The following is an 18,763-nucleotide window of genomic DNA, read 5'->3' on the forward strand; positions in this document are numbered from 1 at the left end:
TGACTTTAAAAGTAGGTCGCTACAGGGAGGATAAGGTCGAACAGAAAAAATAAAGGACCTTAACTTATTTTAAGATTATAACAACAATGGGTTTGGCGCACACCTGAACACAGGACACTAGCATGGCACATTCGCCATCAGCCATGCGTTCAGTCAGGCGTGTTGATGCGTGCGTGCCAGCTGAGGAGGGCAACATGAATAACGCATGCAGTCACCAAGCGAAGGCTGGACAGATCAGAGAAGACAACGTAAACAAAAAATTGTTTCTAGTTCATTTGAGGGACGACGATGCGGCCTGAGCCCAGGGAGGAGAGCAAGCGGCCTGCCATGGGAGAATCCATCTGCCGGCTATATATACACACCTGTGATGTCAACACAGTGGGAGAGGAGATGGCCGCTAGCTCATTTGTTCGTGTCCAACCTCAAATAGGAGGGCGGAGTAGGATGAGGGAATTGACAGAAATCTCAACAAACCATCTTAGCAAGCTACTTCCTGGTTCACGGTTGACACAGATTTTTTTTCTCTATTCTGGGGTCGACTGTAAGTCAAATGGCCAAAACGACACTACTTTTTTGTTGATTAATGGCCAAAACTCAAAACTACACTACTTTTTTGTTGATTATTCACGACTAGTGATTTTTTTTGAGACAATTCATCTTGCAGGTCAGCTTAAAGAAATCCACCCATATGAACACGAGGCCGGCGCTATCTCCTTTTAGAATTCCCATTTTTAAACACGTATTGAGTTCATATTGCTCCTTCAAGAGGCGTCCCCATAACGAGAGCCGTGAACATAGTTAATATTAGGATTGCGCCAATTAGCGGCATACACAGGGGAGGGGAGGCAATAATGAGAAAGGAAAAGAGACCAACAGGGATGGAGAGGGAGAGAACAAGAGAGAGAGAGAGAGAGAGGTAAAACATGACACAGGGAGGGAGACAAAATAGGAACTGACAGCAGGAAATCTACAGGACGGGGTAACAGAGACCAGAGACGGATGAGGTCAAAATGTCCAAAAGGAGAGAGCGACACAATGACGGAGCGAGGTTGACAGCGATAAGTAAGCCAACAGAGCAAAAACAAACAAAAAAATCTGCAATGGGGAAAATACAAAGCTGATTCAGAGAAAGAGCCTCATCCTCATCGGTAAATTTAGCTTTTAAGAGTGAGTGACCGACGGCCGGCCGGCCGGCCGCCCATGTGATCTAACAGGACTTGGCTTTAGTGCAGCTGTTCCTCTGGCTTTCGTCTGCATCGCTGGGGAAAACTCTATTCCAGTGTGGGCGGCTATTTATAGACTCACCCGAGGAGACAAGAAACGAGCAAATCTCATAACACGCTCCGTTCGCCCTGTTTGCTATTTTAATGGCGGTACAGTTACCCGCTCGGTGTCCCTGGGTTACAGGCCAACACTGGGTCACGGCGCAAAGGGACGAGAGACGCAAATGCACACGCGCTCAGGTGGAAGGCTGAATTGGATAACGCCGTGTATGGAAACTAGAAAGGTTGTTTTCAACCAACAGACGAATCAATTGTCTGCATGTGGCAAAAGTTAGAAGACCCCTCTCGTCCGACAACCGGATGACCGTGGATTTTACCAGAACACCATAAACACGTTTAATGCCTCGGCGAGTCAGTTTAAGAATAGTATGCTCTCTTTTCACTAAGACTACAAAAGCTCTTACTTTTTACTCAATGGCAACAGCATAATAACAGGAGCCATTCATGTCACGTGGAAGTGAAGGGTGAATTGTTGCCAGAGTCTAATGCACTTGGATATAAAATGGATCAAATACAAAAAAGGAATAAATAATTCTCAATCCGCCATTTCTTTTCAAACGAGTCAGGGGCGAGAGGGTCAGTCTCATCCAGTTTGCTGTTAACTTGACGTCTCATACTAATTTTTATTTGTAACGTTTCAAAAATGTAAGCAGTTTTTGCACGTGCAAAAAGCTTAAGTGAATCAGGCCCATCCAATACCGTTCACAATCTGATTGTCGGTGTCATCCATACATAGCAAGTCTATCATACCAAAGCTGAAAGGTTAGGGTTCTTCCGGTCTTATATTGGACCCATTTAGAGACCTTCAGGCCAGAGCGGGTTTGGATATTTTGTGGATGGTGAACTAAATAGATGACAGCAGAATCGTTTCAACTCTATCAATACACAAGGAGAGGAGGGCATTCTGTCTTCACAATAGCCGGACACTAAGTACACTTTAGCCCCATTCGCGAGGTTAGTCCCGCCGCTGGACAGAAACAATCATGGCATCACAAAGGAAGCCTGCCGGCGGAGGATGTCAGTGATGCGCATTCTTTTATGACCCGCTACTAAAATAGAAGTCACTTTACTCCTCGACCAAAAGAAGTGATGCGTAAGAAAGAAAAATCTTGAATGTAGCATCTGGCTGAATTAAACCGCGGACTGCTCCTCTCCCATTGATACAATCTTTAAAGCTCCAGCGGCTCTGGGCTAAAAATAGGCCACGCTGTGAATTGTGGGGCATTAAAAAGGTCAGCGCTCGTCATCCATGACATCTTTGAATTTGATCATTTTAATGTCAGCAGAAAATAGATTGGAAGTAGCTTAAATGGGTGGGAGGAAGTTTATAGGAAAAAAACTCAATCTGACATTAAAGATTGGCTAAAAGCCAGGAATGGATTTATGGAATCACTCAAAACGATTTACAAACAAACAAATGCAGAACAAAGACGAACAATGATGAAAAGATTCAAACATGCAGAAGGCTTTCCTCAAGCCAAAGACCTCTTAACGTTCGGCTTAGATGAAGGCGGATTCATCAAGTTGAGTTTTAAATCTGAGCGCGGACGGTAAATCTCAAACCGGGCGTTGGGAAACTTCATCCCGGATGAGAAGATCACAGAGGAACACACTAACTAATTAGTTGCAAGCTACAGAAGCGAGTTTTCCCAGCCCCGCACGATAACTTGCAGCTTCTCGAGCTGATTGTTGCTCCGCTTTGACTGCTCGTGACAGCACATGAAGAACTCATCGGGTACAAATCTAAGGCGCCGGCAATTTATGGCCTCACGCAGGCAGGCAGTGAAAACAAATAATGGAGCAAATAATTACATGCAGACGGAGGCGTGCAGTTTTAACGAATGACTAGGCAGGGAGAAAACGAAAGACAAAGATTATTCACGGGAAATCATCCCATTGACAAAAACAAATAAATAACATCCGTTTGTGTCCAAAGTAATAAATTGTAGGACGCGTTTGTCTTTGTCCCTGTGAATGCGATTCCGTCACAGAGAGACACAAAGATGCTTCATTAACAAGCTGAGATAGGATGCTCGAAGGAATACAATAAGTCTCACGATCCTTGAATGATATTCCAATATGAATGTTACATGTTGCAATAACATTTGAAATATTGATGATATTTTACCAAACAAATCAGCTGCATAATGATGGAATATTGAGTGCCACACTAAAGCTTTTTAAATTGCCAGCAGCACCCACGAAGCAGCCATCTGTTCCATACCACCTTGAAGGTTGAATGTTTTCCACGGTCCAACACAATAACCGCTTTCATCCCGTCAAGGTCGCCGGACAATTTTCCGAAGTGTGGCGCGTCCGCGTGGGAGTCAATGTACAGCATAGACGTGTGTGTGTGCGTGCGTGTGTGTGTATGACTGCTTTCTATTGCATCAAAATCACTTAGGCGAGGTATGAATCACAATGTTGGGCCTGAAAAGTGTGATGGCTGATGGAAAAACAGAACCAACTCCATCAATCATCTGTCCTTCAAGCTTGCGTGCTTTTAAAGAATGTTCCAGAAACTTGATGCAATGTCCCAGAAACTTGATGCAATCTTTCTTTCTTTCTTTCTTTCTTTTTGATCAGATTTTTTTAAAAACTACATTTCCATGTCTATTTTTCTGATTGGTAAACTATTTTAGAAGCATAGGCCTGCACATGCTTTGAATGCCCTTCGTGTTTTTTCATAATGTTTAATTGGATGTTTCCTCCCCCAAGGTAGTTTTAAAGGCTCTGTAAAAAGGTCTTAGGGGAACTAAAATTAGAAACCTCAATTCTTTAAAGGTCCTTAAAAGGTTTCTTCCTCCTCCAGTGGATTTTAAGAAGGAAAAGCAAAACAAGTCAAGTGCTGTCTCCACGCTGAACCTGACCGATCAGCCTGGCCACCTCTAATGAGCTTCCCTCCTAAACGCAGCTTTTCTCACACTCAAGCGGGCCGAGAGCAAACACGTTACCGGCGGACAGGAGGCGTCGGGTGCTTTTCGAGCCGAGGTTGGAGCTTTTTGGCCTAATTGGCTCCATGCTGTCAAACCTGCGTAAATCAATGAGGCCGCTTAACAGTTCGAAAGAGCAGCAACATCTTTTGCGGCGACACAAGCAACTCGCTTGAAGGCCGCACTGCGTGAAGGGAAAATGTTTGACTTTGTTTGTGACATTTAGCACGGGTGGTGTTACTGAACTTTAATGAAGTCAAGACGATGCGTGCTTATAGAAAAAAAATAAAGAATGACTCTCTTGTACAACAAAATGAAGGTATTCTACCACAGGGGGCTGCTACCAGGCACCACTGGGAGCAATTCAGGGTGTCCTGCTCAAGAACACTTTGACACCAGGGATATAATATAGAACATATTCTCCAAACTATTGGAAACATTTCTCAAATTGTGGCCTTGGCTATGTTAGATGCGTACGTCATGGTCCAAAAAAAGTGTTTACTTGTAAATGTTACGAGAAAAAAAGAAAAAAAAATGTTTCCGAGACCTGTCCTTGATTTGAGAGCAGCTGAGAGGCTAACAAGCGCAAATGAAAATGACTGCAGGCTTGTTACATCATTTTACATTTGAATCTCACGCCTCCCACAGGGGAAAAGAAATCATGCACAATTTGCACGCTTTTCTGGCCGCAGTTAGAAAACAGAGACACTAGGGGAATCAATGAATACTTTTTTTTTTGCTATCCCCAATCGTCTCTGATGGCTGAGGTTTCTTCAACGGTGACCCCGTGCACAGGGAGCAGCGTGACCTCAGCTAACAAGCTCCATTAAGACGAGCTGGAGCAGACAGCGAGTGCGTGTGCCCGTTGAAGCCTACAGAGAATCAGCGTGTTTATGCGGCACGCCGGCGCGACTAAGCAATCTGCCCGTATTTATAGGATAGGTCATCGCCTTTGAAGGAACACTGGGTCGCGAGGCGGCGGCGGCAGCGGCGCAGCAGCGTTGAGGCTTCGTGTGATGCGGAGAGGAAACAAAGCTGCCGGCGAGGTTTGCGGCGTCCTCTGTTCATCTCTGATTAACGCCTCGCAAATCAAAGGCTTTAAGCGGCTAAAATAAATAAATAAAGCAGGGAAGCGTCAAGGATGAGGAGGGATCGGCTTGATACTTTAAAAGCATGTTTATTTATGCTCTGGCGGGCAAACAGTGGATTGTATAAAATTGATGGATTAGTGGGGGTGACCAAAAAAAAAATACATTGCAATTAGTGGAAAGTGTACTGAGTGGGGGGGTCGTATTATGCAAATGACTTTGCTAACTGCCAGATCGGTGCATTTAATTTAGGCCGAATGAGTTGGCTGCCTAAACGGGCTGCAGCGGTATATGATATGTAAAGCTAATCTGAAATTAATATAAAGTTTGGTGGAGTTCCACGAATTATATTGAACGATAAATAGCAACGATGACATTTGGTGGAATGGGAATGAATTGAGCTGGTCAAGTTGTAAATGTGGCCATAAAAGCCCAACTCTAGAGCAACGATTTTTAATGCTGCAATGAGGTTATATTTGCTGGTTAACCATTAGTCATTCATTACCTAGTCAGAAACATGTTAATCTGAATTAAACGACAAGAGCTTCGATCCGAGCCTCAGAATTCACTTTTTTTTTTTATATCAGCGAGTGTTACACTTCTGGTTTGTTTACAATGAACTGAATGTAGACTTTTCCAATTATTTATTTTAGCAAAACAATTTTATTTAGAATTGAGGTCAACGAGGTCGCTGCCTAAACGGGCAGCAGAAGTAATAAACAAGAAGTAAAAGTACATTCCTAAAGTGTAAAACCAATCTTAAAACTAATCTTAACTAAGAGAGAGACATGTAAAACTATTTTCAGATTGAGGGGGGAAAAAAAAGTCTATAATATGGCAGAGACCTCCAATTGGTGGAAAGTGAATGGATTGCGATTCTACAAGTTTCAGCACGTCCACCAAACTGTAAAGTGTGCAGTTATTCTATTTAACTGCTGGATTGGCTGTCACTACACGGGCTGCCTTTGCATGAATGACTTTCCGAGTTGGCAGCCATCAGCACGGGCTGCATTCAATTCAGGTTGAATGGGTTCGCTGACTAAATGGGCTGCAGGAGGCATCAAAATGGCAAGAAAATGTACATGACATTTAGTGCTTACAACATGTACATAAAGCCAGTCTCAAGTACAGAGGAAAGGTTCTCTTACAGTGCAACTCACCTCGAAATTGATTTGCCAAGCGTTTGGCTCTGATACGACAATCGTTTGCTGCAAATTATGTTTTCAAATTCTAGCTCGCGCGGGCATTCACACCGAGGGAAAAATAAGCGGGCCCCCTTCTGCATTTCCGTCCAACAGTGTGAAGTTAGCGAGGGTGACGCAAGGACGAAATGTCTTCATTTGCATGCGAGAGGGATTTGTTTTATGAAATCGCATTGTGGAAGCAAACAACAACGTTTGTGTAAGTGTGCGTGTGTGCACGTACAAGCGCATGAACGAGCGAGAGATTAACCGCTAGAACAAAGCCATTCACATCATCTCTTACTGTCCTTGCGGATGACAGCGGCAGTGATGTACTGACGGCCTCGCTCGGTACGAGTACACAGACCTGGGCGATCATCTAGGCGACTCAACATGGACGCTAAAGATTTAATGCTGGGGGTTCATCACAGCCAAGATAACCAACCTTCTGGCTTCATCCTAAGACCTTGCATTAGTAATCCATTCATCTGGATGCATTATGCCTGTTGCAGCAAAGAAAAAGCCTGATGGTGAGCTCCTCTTTGGTGAGAAAATCCACAATGCGAATCCCTGACATCAGTGTACTTTATTTAACAGCGCGTAGTCAGCCAGGAGGTTGGCCGCAACAAATGTTTCCTCGCGTCTTCCGCCACGTAGCCGATAGCCAGCCGCTGATCGATAGGGCCCTAAGTGCTTTTTAGCGCTCTGCATCATGCTTCTTTGTGAAAATAAAAGGCGGCGGGGCATGAGAGACGGCTCTAAAGGGAATGAATTCTTACGCGAGGATGGGGGCAAGCCTGCTCAAACATTTCAAGTGGCAGATTGATATTGGACCGAGCCAATTCATACTATTTGAATGTGAACAGAATGGCACCCTTCTCTGTTTTTGTGATCATTTGAATAGGAGTTCTCAGTGACTGAAACATCTGTAAATAAAAAACAAAAAAATAGAAAGAGGCCTGCGACAAGTCCCTCAAAATAAAACAGCGTGCGCATGCAGGGGTGAGCCGATGACGGACAAGCGTCGTTCTCATAAGAGCAGTCCATCGCTCACTGCTTGTCGCCTAGCAACAGAGACCTGGCGGGCAGACGGTAGGTGTGTGAGACAGAGCGTGTGGGAGAGGAGGCTTGGAGGAGGGGTGTGTGTGTGTGTGGTGGTTGGCAAAGGGGGTACTGAAGCTGAGCAACAGGGAGGCCTGAGATGCGGTCAGTGTCGATGCAGTGATGTGCAAAAACGATTCCGTGTAAGGTGTCAAATTCCCTTAAATAATAAATATCATGTCCCAGTTAATCGTCAAGGCGCTCAGAACAAATAAAGCTTCCCTTTTCCCAACAGAATAAAAACAACCCAAATTTTCATGGACTCAGACATTAAACCTGCAGAGACCATTCGGACTATGTTGCTAACCAAAACAGCAGCACAAAAGCACAGGAACCGATCACCCAACATGTCAAGACTTATTGCATGTGACGCGAGATCATTACGATATGGTCGATGACTTCAAGTCAAGTGAACTAATGATTTTCACCAAGATAGCTGGTATTGTGATGGCGACAGTCACGTTCCGCTTTGGTTTGAAGATGAGAAAGCCCTCGCTGCCTCAGGGCAGGAAAAATAAGTATTCATGCCTCCAGCCACAAGTTCCATACGAAGGAAAATCAAGATTTTGAGGGCCTCACAGGCCAATGAGGCCCCAGAGCAGGCATAGTCTATCGAGTGAAGAGGTTATCGTGTGTGTGCGTGCGTGCGTGTTACAACAAATAAAACTCGACGATGCTTGTGCCGCCGTATTAAAAGATCCGTTGTTTAAAAGGTTCTAAAACCACAACGACCGATGTAGCTCGAAAAATAGTCTCACTCGTATCGCAAAGCATTGCCATATTGATAGTTTGTAATTATAGTACGAGAACCGTTCCAGTGCGTTCTCTTTTTTACAGAACAATTCTGGACCGCATGAAAAGCCCTTATCCAAATATAGAAAAATGATTTTCATTCATCATCCCGAAGCAATGGTCAGCACTCTTCTAACGCTATGCTGCTAAATGTTGGGCTCCTTGTAAACGACTTCTGTGAATTTGATAACAAGCGCATTTCTCCATCACACACTCGTTTCACGCCTTAATGCCTCCCGACCAAGCGCATTATGACCCAAAGGCACGGCCGCGTTTTCAATGTCAATAAGAGCTCATTTTTTTGGCTCAAAGCGCAGCAAATGTCAAGGTTAGATGATTCTAATCTTTCATTTCCATATTAAAAAGGTGCCGCGGTAGGCCGAGGAAGGGCGTTCTAATAATGCAAGTGCTAAAATACCAAAATACTGTCACGTTATATTTAGCCGGGAGGAGGGTGAAAAATACTCCCAAGTGCAACCTTGGTGTACGCTCGATCCTGCGGGTGTGGGCTCGACGAGACACTTTTGATTCTATCGCAGACACGTCTCAAGAAAATGTCACAGAGGGCCGACCGAGTCGGCTTTAATAGCGTCCGGCTCCACGGTAGCCCGAGCGGCGGCCACGGAAGCGTCACATGCTTCGGGCGCCGCGTCATTCATCTCCCACTATGTGTGTGACTCTGCTGAGCCCTTAAACTCGCCGTCAGTCAAAATGTTCGCATGTGGCCTGACCTGCATGCGCACGAGCTCTGCCACCAAACGATAGTGCGCCGCCTCGTCACTTACAATACAAGAGCAGAAAAGTGGCTAGAGCCAAACCGTTGGACCACTTTTGCATTCTGCTACTTCTGAAATGATGTTATTGAACTGAATTTTCACAGCCGCAAAGGGGCACAAAAAAATACTTGTAATAATAATACAATTAGCATTTTACATGTCGCCCAAAGCGCCTGTTTCGGAAGAATCAAGTAACGCAGCTGTGGGGCAATAAATTTAGAGGAAAAAAAAATAGCTTAACAGGACTGGGGAGTGACTTGCTGATGGAAAATATCCAAGCGGCCATAATGGACTCCAGTGACAGCACTCTAATTCAATCACGTGTGGTCGCAGTTGCAACTAAGCCGCCTGCAAATGCCCCCCCGTCTATTTTAAACTGCGCTCAACAATGACACACCGAGGAGGCTCCAGTATGCCTGAAAAAACATTACGCAAAAGGAAAGAAACCGTACACCTCAGCCTCTCCTCGGCTAGCGCGTGGAAGTGCGCGTATTTGCAGAGGGGGCGCCATACGTGCCCCTGCACAGCTCGGGCGCCATTAAACGAGCAGCCACTACTGTAAAAGCGCGACAGTACACAAGTACACATGTCTCGTGAATTTGGTTTGCTGTCAAAACATTGTGATATCAATCATGGCTTCTATCTCATTGACGTGAACAAAATGCAGAAGCAAAGAAACTTTGTTTTTTGTCTTCAAGTTTGTTGTTCATTCTGTAAGCCACTGATGTTAGCAGATCATTTTTAGAATCTGGCAATGTAAACAATTAATTAGAAAATAAGATAAAGACTAGTGTTTGTGTTGAGCAATACCACACGGGTTTAAATTAAAAATCGAAAAACGAGGACGTATCGATTTGCAGACTTGGGACTTGGGACTTTAACTTGCGTTGGCCTCCGTGTACTTCATTAGTCGCACCTCGTGTCGGTGCGCCTCAGTTTGTATTGAAAGAAAGCCCAACGGTGCGCACCCACCAAGACTGTTCAGTTTTCGTTCTAATCAGAGCGGACTGGTGCCCTGCAGCTGTTATTTACTATTAAAGGCCAGATTTTGTCGGAAAGTTCCGTGAGAGGGCGCCGAAGCTCGTTCCCAGAAAGCCTGGCTTTATTTAGATGATTTCTTTATCATGTCAATGCCCCAAGAAACTTGAAAAGTGAGAAGAGGTGAGAAGAAGAATCTCTTGTTAAGACACAACATGCACTTTCCTATTGATCCCAACACGATTTACAAATTTGTATATTCATACAAGTGGTGTGGCGAGAGTAGGCTCAAGAATAAAAAATACAATGTTCTCTGCGAGGGAAGAAATTTAACCATTTTAGACTGCTTGAGGGATTTTTCATGATTGATTCATGACTCTAAGGGCAAAGAATGCCGCCTGGCATCAATAATTCAGCCACAGTATCTGTGTCCGCAACACAAATGAACAACACGCTGCTTCCTCCATTATTCATGGGGGATTCCACCTGTAGCCCTGCACGCTTGCATTATGCGCTATGCCTGCCACAAGAACAGGCTACAGATGTGCCGCTCATTATGGATGGATGTGCGGCTACGGCTACATGGATAGACAGCATGACGTTCTATGCAGCTGAAACCTGCAGTATTGCACACAGTCTATTTTTTTTTTAATTAAAGGAAGAAATTTGTCATCAAACCTGATTTTTTTTTTAAATGCTATGAACTCACTCATGTCAAGGGAAAAAAAGTAATTTTATGAAAATAGATTATTGAACGATTACTTTTCAATTTAATATTAAATTCACAAATGTAATAATAATAATTTGTTACAGTATTAAAGTGCAACTTTTACTTTCAGTGGGTCACACAAAACACCTCGTGCTCCTGAGCACTGGCAAGCTGGAGGTCAGGCAGCCTTCCAGGAGGTAAACGGCCAGGTCGAACTTTATGACCGAGACACAGGGACAGTGCTGGGGGCGGAGCAACCACGGCTTTTCACAGGGGAAGGCATCCACCATATACACTGTGAGTGCACAAAAACAACAGGGGTGAAGCTGGCCATGAGGCAGCAATAAATCACATTTTGCATTGCAATCTCCTGCGCATCAGGCATGGGGTTATCCTGCCCACTGGCTGACTACTGCTGTGCTCTCCATAACACACATACACACACACACACACAATCCACAAGCAGCGGTAGGAAGAATGTTTGGGCTAATTATATGTCATTGCGTGCAAAAAAAAGAAAAGCAAGGCTGCAGAGGAGTAAATGATTTCTTTCTCTGTGTTATTTGGGATGGGTGATGGGTGCAGTGGCTAGACTCAAATGGCTAACAGCTAAACACAATTTAAAAAAAAATAAAAAGCAGCTCTGGCTGGAGTTGTCACATGAGAACATGCAGACAGGTCCATTTCTCCCACGACCTTCACCACCTTTGCTCTCGACACCCCCAGTGAAGACAGGTGAAAGCGCCCATGTCACGGTTTTCCAATTCTGATGCGACCAGCAGAGGAGGCGCATCCTTATGATACACAAGACATAAAGTGAAAAGATACGCAAGAAGAAGATCCGACATCGAGTTGGAGACGGATCTGATCCGATAGCAGTGACGGTGGCGGATCGCGTCTAAATGTGCTTATCGAGGTTACCGATCAACGTAGTGACCTAGATTCCGAGCAGAATGCGCAACAGAGCTGAGGTTCAAAGGTCAGGTCAGCTCCAGCTTGAAGCTTATGTTACATGCTCCATACATTTAAAGGGAGCGTTTGCAATGCGAGGTATTTTTGCAAGAGTCCGTCCGTGTTGGTTCCGTTGGAGCACAAGGAATGAGTCCGCTGGGTCCGCAAGATTGTCGGCACAAGTCAAGCGTTCGCACTCCTAGACCCGTCAGGTATTGACCCGGAAGGTACATTTTAGTCAGACAAGAATTAAACAAGCATTGAGTTTGCGCGTCAAAACAAGCGTTTGGAATTAACAAAGCCTGACGTCGCTGTCATCGGGGTGAGCATCCAAACATCAACTTCTCTGGTTGTTAAATGGCGCGTGGCTAAGTCTGTTAGCGCCACTCAGCACACCTGAACAACGAGGAAGACGCGGGCAGACAAGAAAGCGCTGTCGGCGCGCCTCGGAATGTTAAAGCCTCTTTTGTATCGGTGGTGGTATGGGAGGGGAGGGGAGGGGAGGGGGGGGGCTGTTTTTCCTCAAACCCACGCCTCCGCCTACTGACACAACGGTTGACTGGCTGTTTGTGCACATGTGCCAACCCACTCCTGCCTGCTTGTCACATTTTTTACAAGCGCGGCTGCCAACAAAAATGGTCTCTATTGGAAATCCGTCTGCCGTGTCGTACTCCCGAGATGCTTGGCACTTCACAAACAAATGACTGTCTTTGTCACTTGCTTTGTTTTTTTACATATCGCCCGCTCTGCAACAAAAAGCATTCATCTCACGAGTAATGATTCTTTTCCAATGAAACACGAGGGATATTCTCATTATTTTTTGGGGGATGAAAAATATTTCTGGTATTGCATGATCATGTTGATAGTCGATGTCATACACCTTGAAAGTTGTGAAACTTTTGACAATATAATTTTTTTCATGTTCTACTTTTATGATGAAATAACAGGTCACAAATAAATTTGAATAATATAATGATATAAATAATAAAATGTGAAGTTACTCAATTTGTTTCAACTTTAAAATGATATGACTAGCCATAATGATAATGATAACATGAATATATATTTAGATTTTTTTTAAATAAATCTAACACGCAATATGCTGTTCAATTTCAAAGTGCAATTAATTGTTTTTAATCCCACTCTAAATAAAATCAGTGTTGATTTTAAGATGACATTAAATGAAAATCAATCAGTAGACTACAATCACTTCACGTCAGATGAATGGCTGTCAAAGAATCCATTATGCAATGTGGTCTGTCTTGCTTTTCCATTACATATTAATACCCACTCACTGGCCACTTTATTAGGCACGTCGGCACACTTAAACGGCATTTAAAACCAGCGCCACATGAAACATTCTGCCTTTGCAAAGCTAATAATGCTTGCCGCAGACCACATGTGCTACTTTCAAGTAAGACACAACGCACAAGCACCATCGCCCCCCTTTTTACCTCGGTGTTTGCTCAAACAATCAACTAAAAGGTTCAAACAAAGAGACAAGATGACATTCAAGCACTTTATCATACTAAACAGCAGCCAGAGAGCCACTCTCGTCTACTTTAGTCGTCCCCGCCGGCGCTCTCCGTGGTGCTGAACAGCCTTGGCTTGCGCAGAATAGCCTGCCGTTCTGTTTAATACAAGCTTCCAAATCAGGGAATTGTGCCTGCGCAAGTGTGGCCAATGGATTCCACCTCTCACACCGCCAGTCTGAATATTACAACTAATCCCCACCGCAGCCCCTGCACATAATAATCATTGCATTTGGACAGGTCGACTTACAGCATTCCTTTAAGATAAGGCTCACTATTTTGCATACATTTACAAACCGAGTACCTTGCTTCATTTGACACAACTGGGATGCACAGGTGGTCAAAATGATGCTCTAGACTTTTTAAAAAGTGTATTTGCATAGAGACGCTCACCGCTCACAACATTAGGGACAATTGCACAATTGACAAGAGCTGTATAAACAAACTGGAAAATGAAATCAACTGGAAGATATTATTGATGCCGGATAATAATGGCGGTAAATTGCACGCTTGTCAAAATGTGTCAAGAGACGAAGTAAGCCGTGAAAGACGACGTGCGCCTCAGTTGCGCATCATCCGCCGATGATGCATCATCTCGCACGTCGACGTCTACACATGCCGCCGTTCGAACCGCGGCGCTAACGCGTGGCGGCGTCCTTTTAACGCACCTCGCCACGCTCTCAAATCGGGCCTCATCGCTCAATTCCTGCCTTCAAGGATTTTCAAAGAGCAAAGAAAAAAACAAAACGCTGGCTTCAACCTGAGCGAGACGGTAGCTTCCGCATCAAACGAAGCTGTAATTGGCGGCGGGGGTTACTCGTGCTGTGCAGGCAGACTGGAAAATGTCAGACCAATGTGCAGACGGCCAACTAAGTTTGTCTGAGCGGTGTTCAGCGAGCGCGATGCTGTTCGCTGCTCGTAAAGACATCCCACTGTCCTTGTTATCTGCCACGCAAGACATTCGCTGAATGGATGCTGGTCGTTTTGTTCTAGTGCAAAGATCCGTCTTCCTGTGACAATATTCCACTTTAGGAAATTAACTGGGGTTGAATTTTGGTTTTGACAGGGAGGATCAGAGAAAGGTGGGCAAGCTGTTTCTGCTGAACATAAACCATCCTATTTTGATGACGACCTTGGCTGAGGTAAACCGTAAGCAAAGTCGTGACCCTGTTGATTTTATAACAGGCATTTTATATCAAGTAAAAAAGACTCCCATGACTAGACAAAACGTGGTGTTCTAATCCCTGCGAGAAGTTGAAATCCAGAACAGCACAGCTGACATTATTATTATTAGCCTATTAAAATAATAGCAGTTATTCTTAGACAGGGCACAGCACATGGCTGGCACGCTGAGGAAAAACAAGCTGCCGTCGGCCCGCTCGGAAGACGACGATTAGCAATATTAGCCTAGCCCTCACTGAGGTTAACCCAGACATGTTGCTGCGAGCGCTCGGTCGCCGTAGTGATAGCTGACTATCTCACACACACGCACACACCGAACCCCCTAAGAGAGTGACAACACTCTTGTGTGTGCATGTGTGTGAGAATCAATCTGGAAATGCCTGCCGAGATCTTTGAAGGTCACCGCAGTGTCCCTGACGCTGAGCCTCCATCCGAGGGCTAATTATGACGAGTTGCGATGTCCACATTTCACCCCGATTGCTGAAGCGGTAGATAATCAAAAACAGAAAAGAGCTGGGAAATTTCACGGCGGAGATCTTTCATTTCTGATTTGCATGCAAAATGTAAAATAAAGGCTCTACTGTTTATATGCAAACACAAATGGCCATGAAATGAGGCTTTAGATAAACACTCTGGTTTCATTAAAAGACAATTTGTGCTTGGTTACGCTGTTATTTTTTCTTAGCAGTGATATAAAAATGTTGAATAATAAATATCTGTTTTAATGAGAAATGAGAATGGCCAACACTTGTTTTTCTGTTGGCTCGCTAGTTCACAGATAGAAATAGAGAAGTAGGCGGACTACATTATTCATATCATAGTGAGTAAAATGGTGGAACACTAAAACTGTTCATTAGCTGAACCGCGTTTACGTTATCCTGCGAGCCAGCGATTTGTTATGTGGCCTTGGATGACATCAGCAACATTTCGGAGCTCCATCCATAAACATCACGTGTTAACATTGCATGGCTGCAGGGGAACCAAAACATCAACTTTCCTTTTTAAGGAGTCCAGGAGAGATACAAAAAAAACAATCTAAGCAACTGTCAGCCATGATCGTGCTTGCCATCCAAGTGCTAAATCGCAAGGTAACAAGGCAGCTAGCTCCCGCCTACATCCTAGCTGGTGTCAAGCGGCACATTTATACCCAAATGGTTTTGCACATCCAATTTGACATGTTGCACATTTCCAATCAGGGAAATGCTCCCCTCCACTGCGGAGCCAGGTATACCTGTCCCGTCCCGTCTAACCTTTAACCCAGCAATACTTGCTGGGGTGTGGATGTCCTTTTAATAGCACGCTGACGGGCCAAAGAAGACATAACAACATGACAGCGGGCCGACGAGCACGGCTGGAGCTGTGCGCGAGCGGCCTCATGATATACATAGTCCTGCTTGATATATGGCCGCTCCTCGTCTGAGGATTAACATACATCAGCGTGGCGCACTAAAGTTGTCCCTAGATGGCCATCAAATCACGGCTGGTGAATTAAGGATTAGAGCCGAGAAAAGTGTGGCTGTCCGAAGGAGAATAACTCATGAGTCATAGATGCCACTTTGGACCATTGAGGGGGACAAGAAAGATGATCGTTAGCTGTTGTTGACTTCAGAGTCCATACAAAAAAAATAAAAAGACTCTCTTTTCCCATTATTAAGTAAGAAAAAAAGCACAAACTTGGAACAAGTGTGTTTTGGGTTGGATGTATTTCTCTCTCGGAGTATTGTCGGTGAGTACTCGATTTTTATCGGCTAAATTTAACACTGATAGACTGCTGACACCTTTATTGCTGTTGTGGTGGAAAGTGTTCCCCCCCGCCCGCCCCCATCGCCCGACACCCCGGGAACCCTGCAGCGAGAGCGACGACCACAAGAACACGTTAGAGCCAGGCATTCCTCACATGGCAATGGGACACGCTCTACTGCCAGATTCTTGGCACAAACCGTAAATACAAACTGCCGATATCAGGTTCTCATGGTATAATAACTGTGAGAGAAAATATATATATATATATTTTTTTTCATGTAACTGTACATCCAGCTTGTTATTGCAGAATGCTACAATAGCAGGATTTTATTTTGGTGACCGCCGAGGTTAGTGAGAGCGACAGCTGACGTCGGGGCGTGAGCTCTTCAAAACACAGCTGGTGTGTTGCCAAGCACACGACAACACACACACACACACACGCACACACACATCCACTCACACCGGGTCTGCGCAGACACCTACGCAAGCCATTAGCATTAACGGCAGAGCACTCCTCTCATTTTATTGTGGTCGAGATGAAGAGACACATACTTGGGAAGGATTTCCAAGCATTCAATTAAATGCACGCAAGCTTCAGTGCACCAAAATCAATAGCAACGTTCACTTATGGAAATGAGTTGTTGTGATGCAAAAATTCCCTTCAGGCTGATGCTGCTGCTGCTGCTATGCATCACTGGGCGGTGCACATTAACTGGAATTTATCTAGCGGTATTAAAACAATAGTAGTTAAACTAGTGGATGGAGTCCAAGCAACAAATGTGATGCCTTGTGGGAATTTAAGATGAAATCAAACTGAATGTAGAACACAATTTAAACTGGAGCATGACAATATCAAGGCACTACACAAACAAAGCCGCTATGTTTTGCTTTGAAAAAATAATGTCAAACATGCCAATAATTATAATGCAAGAAATATATCAAATGTCCTCCAAACACAGCCGATTCTCTATTCCGAAAAAAGGCGGGATTTGTTATGAATTCGCAGAATATGTCCCAGCACCAGAGCTGAGTGGGCAACGTAAATAGCACATCAAAATCTCGACCAGACAGGATGAATTTTTAATAGTCCCACTAGACGCTGGCTGGCGCGCCAAGAAACAAACATTTAGAACACACACAATCAAGCAGAAAATCGGTGTAGTCTGAGTTATGAGTGTGCTTCCTTGCATTTCATCTTGGGCTCAATTCCTCAAAGCATTTGCTAAAAGTTGTAATTGTCACTCGTCTAATATAGGCAGCGAGCATTTTCGATGGAGTTAATGCAGCACTCGAAATTGCTTCTGCAGCCGTTTTTTTAACTATCATGGAAATTTAGAGCAACAGAATTACTCCGATTTTTTTTCCTGTTCACCAGTCACTTGTTGCTAAGCAGGGTTTAAAGGCCTAATTCATAACTGCCCCACAAGCCATTAAAATAATTGTGCTGCATTGCTTCACAAAACTGTTTCAATAAAATAACAAAAGCTTCATTTGAATTTACAACAAGAATTTGTGGAAAAATAAAAATGCAATAAAACCTGCTCTGATTTGTGACCACTTGTGTCATTCACCACAGGGAAACAATTTTAAAGGCGAGGCGAGGCGAGGCGAGAACATGTGCATGCCACAAACAGTCCCATCAAATTGTGAGCTAGATTAGATGACAAAGCTAAATGTCACAAGTGGAAGTTACACAAGACGGGCGGGGGCAGGTAGACTGCAACGTCAACCTTCTACTTGAGCTGTTTGGACAGAAACAATTGTACAATCCTGACAACTGTCATCTCTAAAGTGCACTTTAACACGCATGGCTAGGGGGAGGAGCTTGAAGCTGCCACATCAGCTGCTGCTCGCCAAAACACACATTGTATGTACGTCGCTTGTACTCATATACACTCTCTAATTTCATGTGGGCAGGTTGTCCTCCGTAGGGCAACATAATCATTCATTAACAACCTTTACGGTGCTTCCAAAGCCCTCGCGGAATAAACAACACATCAGTGAAGAAATGCTGATATTGAACTCTGCTACGTGGGAACAAAGTTATACAGTATGTGGGCTTAAGCAGTAAACATCCCCGTGTCCTTAGCTGAACTACAAGCTGATCGAGCTGAATTAGGAGTCAGGAGGTGTGATCAAAAGCCCTGGTGCAGGTCTTTCGGAATCATTTGGAGCCAATGACTTGAACTTATTGAATGCCAATGAAAATAATGTTGCAGTAAATCAATGACGGACGTGACCGGAGCAAGAAACGCGCTGAGGGGAGAGGGTTTGGAAATTGGCCCTTGTGCCATCAATGGAATTGGGCCTGTGTGATACCAAGGAGAAGAAAATGAAACGTAAACAAAGCAGATGTTAGCAGGAATGCGAAAGAGACTTTACTCTATACCTCTGAATTAAGAAGATTTAGGCAGAGATTGTCCCCATACTATTAGAAGTATTTTCCTCTCTGAATCTAGCAATGCCATGTTTCCAGCAGCCTCTCAAACAGACGTCATGTTACAAAAGCTTCTA

The 18,763-nt window shown here is 44.3% G+C and overlaps 1 protein-coding gene across 29 annotated transcripts in view; it reads right to left on the reverse strand.

Annotated features, from left to right (window-relative positions):
• Positions 1-18,763, reverse strand: part of LOC148392825 (calcium-activated potassium channel subunit alpha-1a) — a 99,832-nt gene that overhangs the window by 78,184 nt on the left and 2,885 nt on the right. The gene's annotated exons all lie outside the window — the stretch shown is intronic.

This window comes from Syngnathus floridae, chromosome 9, assembly GCF_059516105.1.
Source record: "Syngnathus floridae isolate MCC-2025c chromosome 9, RoL_Sflo_1.0, whole genome shotgun sequence".
Lineage (NCBI taxonomy): Eukaryota > Metazoa > Chordata > Actinopteri > Syngnathiformes > Syngnathidae > Syngnathus > Syngnathus floridae.